Source organism: Schistocerca piceifrons, chromosome 5 (assembly GCF_021461385.2).
Source record: "Schistocerca piceifrons isolate TAMUIC-IGC-003096 chromosome 5, iqSchPice1.1, whole genome shotgun sequence".
NCBI classification, from domain to species: Eukaryota; Metazoa; Arthropoda; class Insecta; order Orthoptera; family Acrididae; genus Schistocerca; species Schistocerca piceifrons.
The window spans coordinates 459,629,936-459,645,918 of NC_060142.1; the positions used below are offsets into that span (position 1 = coordinate 459,629,936).

Genomic DNA, 15,983 nt, shown 5'->3' on the forward strand with positions numbered 1-15,983 from the left:
AAAAAAACCGTATGTAACGATCTCCAACAACCACGTAGCATATCTCAGTGCCGGCTATTGGTTTGGGCTCTGTAAGTGACTACTACTATTTACTACATTCATGCAAGTACATCATTGTGCCAGAGTGTTTCTGTCTCGCAACAGCATCTGTGATTAATGCTAAAGCCATCAGTACTTTAAAGTAATAGGCAGAAAGCACTGGTACTCAAAGCGTTAGATACGTAAAAATCATTATGAAACGGAGCGAGCACGCAAAATCAGTAGTTCGGAAGATGTAATTGTTGGAACAAGTCTGTGAAATGCATTGTGTTAGTGTTGCCGCAGAGTTTGGAGGCTTTATCAGTTTGGTACGATCAGATATCGAACGAATTCAGAGGCGCGCTGCGAGGATAGTTATAGGTCTGTAGAGCCCATATGAAAGTGTAACGTAGGTTCGCGGGGGACTTAAATGGTAATCTTTGGTAGAAAGGTGACATTGTTTTCGAGAACTCCTGCTAGAGAAATTTAGAAAATCATTATATCGAGTAAGACTGTGCTCTTCTGCTAGCACAATCTTGTACCTCACGTGTCATGAGAATTCGACATTGGAGGTAAGCTCCTATACGGATGCGTATACTAATTTTTCCACGCTCGAAGTGCGAATGGAATCAATCGTAGGGCCGAAGCTCGTTAATATTGGTACGAGTATCTTGCGCCAAGCAGTGCGTAGTGGACACGTAAATGAGACACCATTGCTTCCAAAACAGTCGCATGCCTTTAATATCAACTTTTCGAAACTGGTGGTTGAGGTGTCTAAATTACATTATGTGTTACTCAATAATAAGATATTCAATGAGTGCGTAATGCAGGGAATTGAGCATTGTACCAATACTGGCTGTGTGACACGTAAACATTTCCGAAACTTGGTGTGAGATGGTTACGTCGCCTGAAGAGATAGTCCAGATGTGATTGTTCCACTGAATAGCGTGCGATGCATTATTGGTGAAGCTTCGCGGCAAACAGCTTTGCTGGTAGAGATATACTGAATTTCCCTCTGCAACAGAGGTTTCATGCATGCTCAAAACTCATCGAATCGCCCTCTTCATTAACGTTTCAATTTTTACATTACTTTGCTAATTTCACATGTTTGTTGGTGTTCACTTACCCCACTTTCTATTGTCAAGTTACAATGGATTTTGTATACATCTATTAAACTGATGACAGTGCTATATTAGACTCCCATCCAACATAAACTAAAGAAAGTAGCTCCAGAAACGTCTAATAACTTGTCGGATTTGACTGAAAATATCTATCTAAAGGTTTTCAGAGCAGCTGCCTATCCATTTGGTTTGCAGGCAGCACTTAAGAAGCAGATTATTTTTATTTCTGCCCTAAAACTGTACATTTACAATCTCGTCGATTATTAAACGCAGCGAAAGAAGTAAACTAGTCGCTTTTTACATCACAGTACGATTTAAAAAAAGTAGCCCATTCGTCACAGTGTTGACAGGAATTTATTTTTATTTGCACACGAGTTCTGGTTTGAGTGTTTATTTCAGCCATAGCACGAGTATCCTCCATCTTTAAGTAACGACCTTGAACTGATGGAGCTTGCACGGATCCTTGGTACTACAACTTCTACAGATTAGAGGTCGTGAGTCACTATCAAAACCTTTCGTGGTAAAATTCTCTGTGTTCAGTGGAGTTTAGTGCGATTTAACAGCTAGCCATATTACAGTTTCTAGCTGATGTTTTTGTTGTGGTCGTGTGACTACTCAGAACGATCCAGAATCAGAGTGATCGATTACGCCAACAGACGCATGCAGTGCAAAATTTGTGCACAGTAGAATTAGATCCGGTATCTTTTCATCACAGTTCAACGAGTGGGGAGGTCCAGGTAAAGAATAAATAGAAAAAAAAGCTGGATCAAATATCGACTAAGCTATGATCGCCAGAGATCATTATGACACACAGAGTTCCGCCTAGAACAATTGCAACAGCATTTTGTTATAGTGGATTCAAGTAAAAACGAACAAAAAAATGTCTGGGCCACTTGTTGTCCATGATAGCATCGCCTAAACATCGAAACTGTAACCGAAAAACAGCGCATTCAGGGATTGATAGTTGTTAGTTCATACTCCTTACATTCAGGATGAGAATCCAGCAGACTCCGTCTTTTCCCCGAAATTGTAATAACTTTTGAGTTGTTTTTCTTTTCTAATACAGTTTTTTTGCTGTCGTTCATCGAGTAATTCGATAGCTGAACAGTGATCGTGACATGGATGCAACAGTAAAGCTTTCGAAACATGAAACTCGATCATTGAGATCATGTTGTCGGTCTGCAAACTGATATGATAAGTAAGTGTATGTGCAAGTAAAGGAAACAGCTGTGCGTTGTCGAAATGGCTCTTCAGAAGTCATCGTTTGTAGGACAGGCTGACGATCTATTCTTGCCTTGTTCATCAGAAACGACTCCAGTATTGACCTGAAGTGGTTTTAGGAATGTACGGAAAACTCAAGTCAGAATCTCAAAACTGGATTTTGTTGTCAGTATCGAGTGATCCAAGCTCCTTAATTCTAGAAAATCATTTATTTTCAGTTTGGCGGTCGCTGTTTTGTCAATATTTCGGGTAGTGTCGCCTATCTTCATATCATTCACATTGTTATAGACAGACCGGTCTTAAAAGAAACATGATCAGTTTCACTTAAACGATATAAGTGACAGCGAAACTGGTAACATTTCCATTAAGAATGGTCACCCGGCAACTACGAGAATGGTCTGCAGATAGGCGACACCGCCTGAATCCCGTAATCTGGAAATAATAAAAAGAGCGATCGACAAACTGAAAATAAGTGTGATTTCTGAAGGAGAATAGCCAAAAGCGGACAAACCCTCTTTCTTCCTCTCCCATGGTGCGATTTCTGCCCTCGTACACAGAACGCGCATTGGATTGGGATCTGGTTCGTTTCTCTATCGGAAACTGCATCTCTATGCGACCTGAGTTGCTGTCTTCGAAATGATTGTTGTAATTCCATTGTATTGCGTGGAAAAAAAATTTTAAACATAGCAGCTCTATGTAGCGAGTACGCTACACACGGGGTTTGTTCGTAACTCAGAGAAAAAAATAATAATTATTTACAAGTTGATTGCATTGTGGAAATGAAACCGCGTAGAAACGACAATAGCCTGCATACTACTCTTCAACAATCTGCAATTTTACCTTAACTTGTACACGGTAATTATTTGTTTCACACCAGAAAACAGAGCCGCCGTGTAACGGTTTAATTGACTGCTCAGGCGAACATCTGAGCGCCGGCAGTCTTTTGTCCGTCGGACTCTGCGCGCACGCGCGGCCACGGCAGCGGACACTGGCGCGCCCTGGCGAGGAATCTCGCAACCAAACCGGTTCCGCTCTGTCCGCAAGGTGCTTTACTTCACAATCGGCGTCCGATCTGCTATTGAGGGCGGCGTGCGCTCACAGTTTAGCTAATGTCCTCGTTAAATAGCTTGTTAACGTCAGCTCGATATTCGCATTCCGCTGCGGAGATACTGGTCACCTTACAAAAAAAGGGCTTCTGATCCATGTGGATACGCTTCGGGAAGACTGCTAACACTGGCGCGCAGTCCCACAATAGAAATGCGTTCCGGATCTGAGGGCGTTACTGGTAAAAAACGGCAATTTTGGACGACTGCACTAACGTTACCGAGCACTAATAAGACATGTACTCAATGAAGTTGGACGTGAGACTTGATGAAAGCTACCCACGTGGACACGTAGGAAATGCAATTTCGTAGGATTATCAGTTAGCACGGACGCCAGATCGACTGAGTGTACCACTTTATCAAAAAAGTTATTTTGCTATTCTCAGAAGCATCGACATAATCTTCACGTATCTACTCGGCGAGCAACAACAATGGTTATACCCTTGGACTTGCCAGAAGGTGTGGCCCAGATTCTCATACTTTCATCACTGTTTTAGTTTTTGAAGGCTACTCTCAATCGTTTCAGGAAACTGATGGGGAAGGTCAATCGATAGGACCAAGGGCGATTCATTTTCCCATTCGTGTCCAACGTGAATTGACCTCTGGGACCCTGGAATTTACATTCTCTTGTAAGAGCGGAGGCAACTATGTCGGTCAATCAACCCGCAATTATCTAATGTCGTGCTGCGCAGCAACGTCAGAAAAAAATCGTGGTTTAGAAAAATTAACAGTTGCTGAGCACAAGAGGATGAATGTAACAAAAAATTGTCTTTGATGTAACGAAAAAGTAATCTCATACATTAAAACTACTGAGAGTCTGTCAAGGGAGAGGTAGTCGTGGTGGAAATGTGCAACGAAAACTTCAGGCGAGATAGTGACAGTAGTCTTGGCGGTGCATGGAATCAATTATCAATTATTGTAGCTGAATGAAAAGCAATACACATTAGAAAAGATAAAAAAGGTGGTACTCTAGACTACATGCTTAATACGTCAGTCATGTCACATAAAAATTTCGCAGTGACGACATGTGGAGGTAAGTTGTTCGACCGCGTGGATTCACTACTCCAGTGTTAACAGTCAAATCCCCGTGCCAATGTATTGCTTCCAGAATGATTCCAAGGTCCCACCACTGGAGTGGAATACATGCACCTCTAACTGTTCGTTCACATCCCTAGCTGGCCACTAGCAACTCTCACCGAGAATTCCTTAACAATAAAGCAGGAATGTTGTTCAGAGTCGACAGAGAAAGATTCATATAAAAACACCAGTCTGAAATCCACCGGGAATACAACCCTACCCGAGTCCGTTTCGCCAGCCAGAGTGGCCGAGCGGTTCTAGGCGCTTCAGTCTGGAACTGCGCGACTGCTACGGTCGCAGGTTCGACTCCTGCCTCGGGCATGGTTGTGCGTGATGTCCTTAGGTTAGTTAGGTTTAGGTAGTTCTAAGTTCTAGGGGACTGATGACCTCAGATGTTAAGTCCCATAGTGATCAGAGCCATTTGAACCATTTTTTTTTTTTTTTTTGAGTCCGTTACTTTTATCCAACACCACTTCCAGCATGCTAGTTGTTCCACCTTCTACTCTGAGACCACGGTCACTAATCCGCAACAACTGTCGAGAAAAACAGAAAACCACCTAAGCAGAATTCGACGCGCGCCCGCAAGAACGCACTTGCGAATGCTCTGTAAGGTTTCCGTACCGGAAAAGTAACGTCCTTTATCACGAAGGATCACTAACGCCAGACTCCCGAGTCACGTTAAACCGTAAACTGCGGCGCTGATTACCACCTCACCCTACAAGGGGGTGCAGACCGACTGCTCGATTTCGCTGAGCTCCTAATCATGTTGTTGTTGTTGTGGTCTTCAGTCCTGAGACTGGTTTGATGCAGCTCTCCATGCTACTCTATCCTGTGCAAGCTCCTTCATCTCCCAGTACCTACTGCAACCTACATCCTTCTGAATCTGCTTAGTGTATTCATCTCTTGGTCTCCCTCTACGATTCTTACCCCCCACGCTGCCCTCCAATGCTAAATTGGTGATCCCTTGATGCCTCAGGACATGTCCTACCAACCGATCCCTTCTTCTCGTCAAGTTGTGCCACAAACTTCTCTTCTCCCCAATCCTATTCAATACTTCCTCATTAGTTAAGTGACCTACCCACCTAATCTTCAACATTCTTCTGTAGCACCACATTTCGAAAGCTTCTATTCTGTTCTTGACTATACTATTTATTGTCCATGTTTCACTTCCATACATGGCTACACTCCATACAAATACTTTCAGAAACGACTTCATGACAATTAAATCTATACTCGATGTTAACAAATTTCTCTTCTTCAGAAACGCTTTCCTTGCCATTGACGGTCTACATTTTATATCCTCTCTACTTCTACCATCATCAGTTATTTTGCTCCCCAAATAGCAAAACTCCTTTACTACTTTAAGTGTCTCATTTCCTAATCTAATTCCCTCAGCATCACCCGACTTAATTCCATAATCCTCGTTTTTTTGGTTGATGTTCATCTTATATCATCCTTTCAAGACACTGTCCATTCCGTTCAACTGCTCTTCCAAGTCCTTTGCTGTCTCTGACAGAATTACAATGCCATCGGCGAACCTCAAAGTTTTTATTTCTTCTCCATGGATTTTAATACCTACTCCGAATTTTTCTTTTGATTCCTTTACTGCTTGCTCAATATACAGATTGAATAACATCGGGGAGAGGCTACAACCCTGTCTCACTCCCTTCCCAACCACTGCTTCCCTTTCATGCCCCTCAACTCTCTGGTTTCTGTACAAATTATAAATAGCCTTTCGCTCCCTGTATTTTACCCTGCCACCTTTAGAATTTTAAAGAGAGTATTCCAGTCAACATTGTCAAAAGTTTTCTCTAAGTCTACAAATCTTAGAAATGTAGGTTTGCTTTTCCTTAATCTATTTTATCAGATAAGTCGTAGGGTCAGTATTGCCTCCCGTGTTTCAACATTTCTACGGAATCCAAACTGATCTTCCCCGAGGTCGGCTTCTACCAATTTTTCCATTCGTCTTTAAAGAATTCGCGTTAGTATTTTGCAGCTGTGACTCATTAAACTGACAGTTCGGTAATTTTCACATCCGTCAACACCTGCTTTCTTTGAGATTGGAATTATTATATTCTTCTTGAAGTCTGAGGGTATTTCGCCTGTCTCATACATCTTGCTCAACAGATGGTAGAGTTTTGTCAGCACTGGCTCTCCCAAGGCCGTCAGTAGTTCTAATGGAATGTTGTCTACTCCCGGGGCCTTATTTCGACTCAGGTCTTTCAGTGCTCTGTCAAACTCTTGACGCAGTATCGTATCTCCCATTTCATCTTCATTTACATCCTCTTCCATTTCCATAATATTGTCCTCAAGTACATCGCCCTTGTATAGACCTTCTATATACTCCTTCCATCTTTCTGCTTTCCCTTCTTTGCTTAGAACTGGGTTTCCATCTGAGCACTTGATATTCATACAAGTGGCTCTCTTTTCTCCAAAGGTCTCTTTAATTTTCCTGTTGGCAGTATCTATCTTACTCCTAGTGAGATAAGCCTCTACATCCTTACATTTATCCTCTAGCCATGCCTGCTTAACCATTTTGCACTTCCTGACGATCTCATTTTTGAGACGTTTGTATTCCTTTTTGCCTGCTTCATTTACTGCATTTTTATATTTTCTCCTTTCATCAATTAAATTCAATATTTCTTCTGTTACGCAAGGATTTCTACTAGCCCTCGTCTTTTTACCTACTTGATCCTCTGCTGCCTTCACTACTTCATTCCTCAGAGCTACCCATTCTTCTTCTACTGTATTTCTTTCCCCCATTCCTGTCCATTGCTCCCTTATGCTCTCCTAATCATCCTACGGAATTATTCTGCATTCTGGCCTACTAGCCAATCCGAATCTGGAGCAGAATGTAGTGGTTCTCACTGGCCATTTCGTGCTCCCGCTGACAGAGCATCTCTGTGAGGTTCTGCAACCTGGTACGGCTTTCAGAAGTTTCTGAGCAGTGGGTGTGAGAAAACACCAGCCGTTATGGAGAAATTACTCCTCCCCCTCCCCCTTAACGTGAGACCAGTCGCATTTAAGAGCACTAAGTATACTCTGGTCCATCTTCTTCAAGCCAATCATAGTCCCTTTACCCCTGCAGCTGGAAATTGGACTGTGCGGCTGGTCCCGGCGGAGGTTCGAGTCCTCCCTCGGGCATGGGTGTGTGTGTTTGTCCTTAGGATAATTTAGGTTAAATAGTTTGTAAGCTTAGGGACTGATGACCTTAGCAGTTAAGTCCAATACGATCTCACAAACATTTTTTTTTGGAAACTGGCAACAACAATACCGGACAGACCTATCACATATAGGTGGGCAGGAAATGATGAGTGATAGTAAGGAATGTATCAGGCTATAACTCATAGGTCTCATCGGTAGGAGTCTGGGTTCAAAAAATGGCTCTAAGCACTATGGGACTTAACATCTGGGGTCATCAGTCCCCTAGACTTAGAAACTACTTAAACCTACCTAACCTAAGGACATCACACACATCCATGCCCGAGGCATGATTCGAACCTGCGACCGTAGCAGCAGCGCGGTTCCGGACTGAAGCGCCTAGAACCGCTCGGCCACAACGGCCGGCAGGAGACTGGGGCACGGCAACTTATCTATAAAATGGATTGTTTAGGAAACACTTGTACGGCTCATTCTTGACTACTTCCCATGCCGCGACGTATAGACAGGACGTTTTGTTGTTGACTGAGGACAGTGTATTGAACAACATTCCATCTGTATTTATTTGCAGACTTTTTTAATTATAGCTGTTGGGAGTAGTATGTTTTTCAGCTGGCTAGTACCTACAAGTAAACGTGGCAAGAGCAAACCATTAATGCTTATTTTCCCCTGGGCGGTAGGTCATGTTGGAAGTGTGGAGGGTTAGTTTGAACTGACAGGCGTCGACCATTTAGTGGAGCAATTACGACCGGGCACAAAAGTTGAGGTATTTGATGTGCTTGTGTGACGAGTGTAAGACACAGAGGGGAAAAAGAAACTAACAAACTGAAATGGATACACTAAGGTACAAATAATCACAACAGCTGCGAAAAAAAGGATGCACTACGCAGGTATTATCCGCATGGAGCGGAAATCGGTAGCTGCGATGTACACGTTCAGAGAAACAAATGATTACAGTTTCAGAAGGAATAGATCCCGGCAAACTCGAAACCAGTTACCTAACTTTCATAGGAAGGTGACCTGAAATTACAGAAATTGTTCAGGAATATTTTAGGAATAATGAGGAAGTCGTAGTCTCTGGCGGCTCATTACAGAGAAATAATGTAACGATGACTTATTCGGTTTATTACTCTACTGACCTTTGTTTCTGTAAAAACACCTTCAAAACTGTGGAAAAAAACCTAAATATGCAATCACCAAAGTCCTGATCAGCGTAGTTTGACAGGCTTTGTAAACAGCGCGTATTACTTTTAAAATAATGAATTGCATGAAACATAAACCAATTTGTATGCTATTTCGATAAGGCGAGTGTTAACCAAAGAAAATTTCTGCTCCAGCGCAAATTCTTTGTACGAGCTCTTTGTTCTGTTTGCATTCTGTACAGCACATGAGCGTTGCTGGCTGTCACATAGTTTGGGTGTGTGTGTGTTTTTTAATTATTGACTTCCGGGACCTGGCCATCCAGCCAGTAGTGAAATGTCAGTTATGAAGATAAGATTTTAAGGACAACGCAACATCCAGTATCCAGGGGGAGAAAATCTCCGACCCTGGCAGAAATCGATCTTGGGCCCTTAAGTTAGCGTTTTTTTTTTTTTTTTTTAAATCTCATTTTGTTCGCTTAAGTTCGTTCCATTAGCTCGGGGCGGACGTCGTAAGACATCCGTTCAAGTTTGTTGATGATCGATTAACTCAGTTTTTTTATTACAGAAGGCAGCTAACCCTCTGACCGAACGCGCTGAGCTACGGTGCCGGTATGGTCAACCGCGGTGACCACGCAGCTGCCGAGGCGCATCAGAGCTTGTGTAGAGGTGTACATTTAAACCTAAGTGGAAAAACATAAGTTCGTGTTTTCCAAAGTAATGTGTGCACCAGGAATAAATACATGGACGCTAAGAAGTATAAGCAATGCCTTTAAGTCGATCTTATGGTGCAAATAATTCTCGCCACGTTCATTGCTAACTTATTTCGTTCACCTATCTTGTCACAGCTACACAAACCTTACAGTGCTCCAGAAATTCATTGAAAATGTGTACCATCTCATGGCGAATCGCCTAATGATTCGAAACCGGTCACGGTAAATAAAAAATTTAAGCATCACAAAAGGCGACAGGTTGCAGTTATTTACGGGGGCCACAGTGGCAGTGTTCTACATTAATAATGGATGAAAGTTTTATTTTGGAGGCACAAGTCACATGACATCACCTGAGGACATCGCAGCTGCAGTTCGTCTTGATTAGTATTATGCGTAGGTCGTTAGACTGGAAGCCGTATTTTTGCACAAACCAGTTGCACAACATGACGTCACGTTAGCGAAGCTGCAGCCCCACCCGATGCTGAAGGGGGCGATTGTAAACACAGCTCCGCGCTGGACAGGTTATTTCGGCACCCTGAGGGCCCGCAGCGCTCCTTCCTGGGCGTCCCTCTTGAGAGGAGAGGAGGAAGAGGGTGCCAGCCGGCAAGTGGTCCCCCCACGTGCGCCGTTTATTTTGGTTCGCGGCGGCCGCAGCTGCTGACCTGTGTGTTCTGCGGAGCGCTCGTGCGCCAATAGCGGCCGGCATGGGCTGACGCGGCGCCGGCGTCAAGAGACACCTGGCGGCAGAAGCCCGAACTAGCGGCTGACGTGCCTTTAGCTCACTCTTAACAGCTCCCGCGTTGCTTTTATGCGGTTGTTACGGACTGGCTCTCTTTTTTATTCCTTCGTCGTGGGTCTCACTAATAATTTTCAACAGAATAGAGAAAAACTCACTCCCAATATAAAATTAAGCACATTCGACACCGCAAAACGTTTTACTCTCACACCGAGAAAAATGCGCATTGGATTGACCCTCACATTCTAGCCTGCAGTTCTCAATTCTGTAGACTAATGAACAGCGTATTGAACTGCTGCCAGCCCGCCCCCATCGGGGAGAACGAAATTCAATAAAGAAAAAAAGAAAACCTGTGGTCCTAGACATACCTTTATCTGTAAATCACTGTACGTCATGAACTATGCTTCTCTTTTCTTAACATTTTATACTTTCTCACTCGTATTTTGTACCAACTGATAAAGTTCCACTTCTCACACACGTAATACCCTGACGAATACTATGTTTACAAAAAAATCGAATCCCAAAACATTCTATCTCCCATGCTTGAGAACCCTGTCCTACTACTAAGCCTCTGCCACCAGTTCTTCCTGATTTACATCTCTACAGTATCCTATGCTGGGGTGAGTTCAACAGCCTTCCCTCTCAAACCATGGTATCATTCTTGAGATCTGTCCATGTTATGTCCTATAACTTTACCACTCCTTTCCATACCAAGTGAAGGTTCCCATCCATACTTTTCCCACATAACTGCAATCCTATCACCTACACCCCGTCTTTTGACACTTTTCCAAAGAACAGACTAATGTTTCCCTCTACCCCACAGTGTATGTGCTGGATCTCCTCTGTTACTGTAACCTGCTTTGGATATCCTCCAAAAGATCTGTAACGGAACAGTAAAGCTATTTTTAAACTACCTACTTCTTACAGAAACTTACGCTATGTAGTATCCTACCAACGAATAAGAACCAACAATTTATGTGAAGTATTACCTAACGTGTGGGACCTTCACGTTCCTACACAGTTACCTCAAGAAATTTATGTAATATAGTCGACTTCAATTGAGGCTCATTAACAACATAGTCTGACGCTAAAACATTTTTTTACGTTTCAAGAAATGCAAAGCTTGGCACTCGTCTGAGTGTAAAGCCTTTGTCAGGCACTGCATGTACCTAACATTCTTTGGACGTTTGTGCTTTTTTCGTTCCTTTCTTTGTCGGATAATTTATCTCAACACAAATAACTGTCATCACGCTCAAAAAACTTTCTTTGAAGGTACTTGTCTTGCATTTTTCTTTGGTGATTACACTTATACACTATAATTAATCCATTTAAATAGAGACTCATTCGTTTAAACGCAAATACAGGTACGAAATTAAGAAGTAATCCTATACCCTTTGTCTGCTACAATGATGACTTACTTCTCAGGTATACATAAAAGAATTTTAATTTGCACTTCTATCTTGGTGGGTTAAAATTCTCGGTTACGTTATTCTTTACGTCTGCTCACCTCTGTTTTCTTATAGGAGACGCCTTTGGCTTTATTTCAGCACATTACTGTCAACAGCGTTTCTCTGAATCTTTGTACGCAAGTGAAGTATTTCCTGCCTCGCTAGACAAACGCTTCCATTTCTCTGCAGTACGTTTTGGCAAGTGAGCCAGTCGTCTTTTTTAACGGAGAGACGTGGTGCAGATGTTAAGATTCTGCTGTGCAAATTTAAGCTTTCTGCCCATTCCCCACACCATGGCCATTCTTGTCGAGACAGAGCTTGTTCTGTTACTGATGACTTCGACGTCGACTGAGCATTATATCCTTGTCGTTTTTTCCCACTTTTCGTTCTGCGTGCTATTCCAATTTTTAAGGTTTGGCATAAGTCTGGTAACATGTTGCCCATAACTTCCTTGTGAAGTCCAACTCATGTCACAATGAAAAATCTCAGGTTGTATGTGAAACCGGAACGATGTACTATGGGTGGGCCTGCTGGAATTGTTTGCAAGATCATCTACTCCGAGCCGCGCGGGATTAGCCGAGCGGTCTCAGGCGTGCAGTCATAGACTGTGCGGCTGGTCCCGGCGGAGGTTCGAGTCCTCCCTCGTGCATGGGTGTGTCTGTTTGTCCTTAGGATAATTTAGGTTAAGTAGTGTGTAAGCTTAGGGACTGATGACCTTAGCAGTTAAGTCCCATAAGATTTCACACGCATTTGAACATCTACTCCGATATTCGACGAAAAATATTATAGTGTCGTGTGAGCTGACCGGTGTCCGAACCTTCTGGTTGTGGAACTTAAGGGAATCTTTATTTTTTAATACTTTTCGTACCCTACCCCTAAGGACAGACTGCCAGTCTTAGCCCGGCCCAGTATTGTGTGGTGGCTCTGTTCCACCATTTACCAGGCAATCTTGCAGTGGAACAGATGAGGTCTTCAACAACAATTCCTCAATTTGACTTGCAGCTAGGGAAACTTTACGGAAAACCTCAGTCGAATCTGAAGGACTAGAGCTGTTCCTACTTTATTTCTGGACAATATGTCCCAAACGTATACGTGAAGGCCTAGTGCGTCTGGTTATGTGTAGACAGTTCAGACAACGAGTCACTCTCTTTTTATACGTTTAATTTTCTGTCCGAAAGGATTTTAGATCCGCCCCAACCTAGAGACTAGATAGTTTGAGCGAAATGGTGCGGCTTGGTCGGAGTGCAGTGTGGGGTAGTGTATATGCGGAACAAATAAACAACTGCGGCTGCAGTATCGTCCAATTGGCTGCAGGTTGGTTCGCTCCTCAGTGGTGGTTTGGGATGCAACAACTACGCGTGTCAAATGGGTGACACGTTTTTGCGTAGAGTGCACATAGCCAGCCACACCGTGTGCAAGGTAGTACCCATATTGGCACAACCGCTACAAGCGTGATTTTGATTTCATACGGGTACGCTGCATATAGGCCATGACCCGTCTGTTAATAATCAGACTACCTAACAGATTAAGGAGTCTAACTTGTCAGTCTTAATCTGATTTGGTGTCAGGGATCGATTCGTAATTTTAACATAACGTTTTGCTTTTCTTTCTTTGTCTTGAACTCATTTCCAGGTACGCACTGTACTTCCGTTTAATCGCAATTCTTCAGCGAATACAGGGCTCCTCTTTCCCTGATTTCCAGCTTCAAACTCGCGTATTGCGGAATGATCAAGCAATGCATCGGTCTGTGTTTTAGAATAGGCGGCTCTTAACCTCAATAGCATCATGTGTGTGTTTTAATGGGCTTTACAAGCTATAGCCTACTTCCTCTCAAATTCTAACCGTTTTCCACAGCTGGTATCATGAATAATGTTGGTATACTCTGCCTTCAAGGAAAGTAGATTTTGTTTTGTGACACCTCGTGCATTACTTTTTCTTTTCTGCCTGCCTCCTCAATACGATGTGTGTACGCAAGGCGTTCATTTAGATATAAACCTAGATACATCGGCACTCCGTTTTGTATAGTCGTTGTGTCACGTAATGTTATTTTTGGATTGCTAGGCAGGTTACCTTTCAGCAAAGAGTAAGTTTCCCACTGAGGCACAGGTCTGAGTTTAATGCGTTGACATCGCCCTCGGATTCCATGAGTCACAACATTACACCTATCTTACCACACTTCTTCTCGAGTCTTCACGCACAATTAATATAATGTAATCTGCCAATATTTCCAGCTCACTTATGCTTCCATTCTCATGTAACGTATGTAGTATCTTATCCAGGGCTACAACCCAAAACTTTGGACCATATATTGACCACCGGGGATAGCCTTTCGTGAAGACCTATCTTCTGTTAAGGTCTGCGGACATTAAGAATTTTTGTCTATCCTCGCAATATTCTCTTAAATATTACTCTTCTATCCACTTTAACACTCACAGGCGACTAAAGAACGAAGACCACGAAAGCCTGTAGAAATCGCCAATAATAATTCTCACCATTGTGAGATGGGTGCCGTCGCAGGCGACATCAGGTTATTTATTACATCTCCCCTAAATACATAATGGTTCAAATGGCTGTAAGCACTAGGGGACTTTACATCTGAACCGCTCGACCACAGCGGCCGGCTATAAACGTAATGTTCAAATGTGTGTGAAGTCTTATGAGACTTAACGGCTAAGGTCATCAGTCCCTAAGCTTACACACTACTTAACCTAAATTATCCTAAGTACAAACACACACACCCATGCCCGAGGGAGGACTCGAACCTCCGCCGGCACCAACCGCACAGTACATGACTGCAGCGCCATCAGACCGCTCGGCTAATCCCGCGCGGCTAAATACGTAATGGTGAGGGCTCATACTGCGCAGTATTCTATGGTCTGGCAGTCTTTTGTATAATGATTTCTTGAACATATTACCCAGAACGTACTGAGGCAACTAGGCCTGTAGGACTGGAGGTATCATTGGCTCCTTGTCCTGCCCTCTTCAGATAATTACGACCTCAGCTTTCTTCTTAAACGCAGGCAGCCGTCCTCATAGGAAATGCACGCTATATGGTTCATTCAGGAAGATTTATGTCGAATAAAACAAGATCGTATAATTCTTCAAGGAATTGCCTCTGGTCCTAGAGCAAGTTTAGTTTTTTCTATAATCATCATTTAACTTTGAAACTTCCTGGCAGATTAAAACTGTGTGCCCAACCGAGACTCGAACTCGGGACAAATGCCTTTCGCGGGCAAGTGCGCTACCATCTCAGCTACCGAAGCACGACTCACGCCCAGTACTCACAGCTTTACTTCTGCCAGTATCTCGTCTCCTACCTTCCAAACTTTACAGAAGCTCTCCTGCGAACCTTGCAGAACTAGCACTCCTGAAAGAAAGGATATAGCGGAGACATGGCTTAGCCACAGCCTGGGGGATGTTTCCAGAATGAGATTTTTTCACTCTGCAGCGGAGTGTGCGCTGATATGAAACTTCCTGACAGATTAAAACTGTGTGCCCGACCGAGACTCGAACTCGGGACCTTTGCCTTTCGCGGCCAAGTGCTCTACCAACTGAGCTAACGAAGCACGACTCACGCCCGGTACTCACAGCTTTACTTGTGCCAGTACCTCGTCTCCTACCTTCCAAACTTTACAGAAGCTCTCCTGCGAACCATGCAGAACTAGCACTCCTGAAAGAAAGGATATAGCGGAGACATGGCTTAGCCACAGCCTGGGGGATGTTTCCAGAATGAGATTTTTTCACTCTGCAGCGGAGTGTGCGCTGATATGAAACTTCCTGACAGATTAAAACTGTGTGCCCGACCGAGACTCGAACTCGGGACCTTTGCCTTTCGCGGGCAAGTGCTCTACCAACTGAGCTACCGAAGCACGACTCACGCCCGGTACTCACAGCTTTACTTCTGCCAGTATCTCGTCTCCTACCTTCCAAACTTTACAGAAGCTCTCCTGCGAACCTTGCAGAACTAGCACTCCTGAAAGAAAGGATATAGCGGAGACATGGCTTAGCCACAGCCTGGGGGATGTTTCCAGAATGAGATTTTTTCACTCTGCAGCGGAGTGTGCGCTGATATGAAACTTCCTGACAGATTAAAACTGTGTGCCCGACCGAGACTCGAACTCGGGACCTTTGCCTTTCGCGGGCAAGTGCTCTACCAACTGAGCTAACGAAGCACGACTCACGCCCGGTACTCACAGCTTTACTTCTGCCAGTATCTCGTCTCCTACCTTCCAAACTTTACAGAAGCTC

The 15,983-nt window shown here is 43.6% G+C and overlaps 1 protein-coding gene across 1 annotated transcript in view; it reads left to right on the forward strand.

Annotated features, from left to right (window-relative positions):
* Nucleotides 1-15,983, forward strand: part of LOC124799069 (protein escargot-like) — a 54,124-nt gene that overhangs the window by 20,115 nt on the left and 18,026 nt on the right. The window lies entirely within an intron of this gene.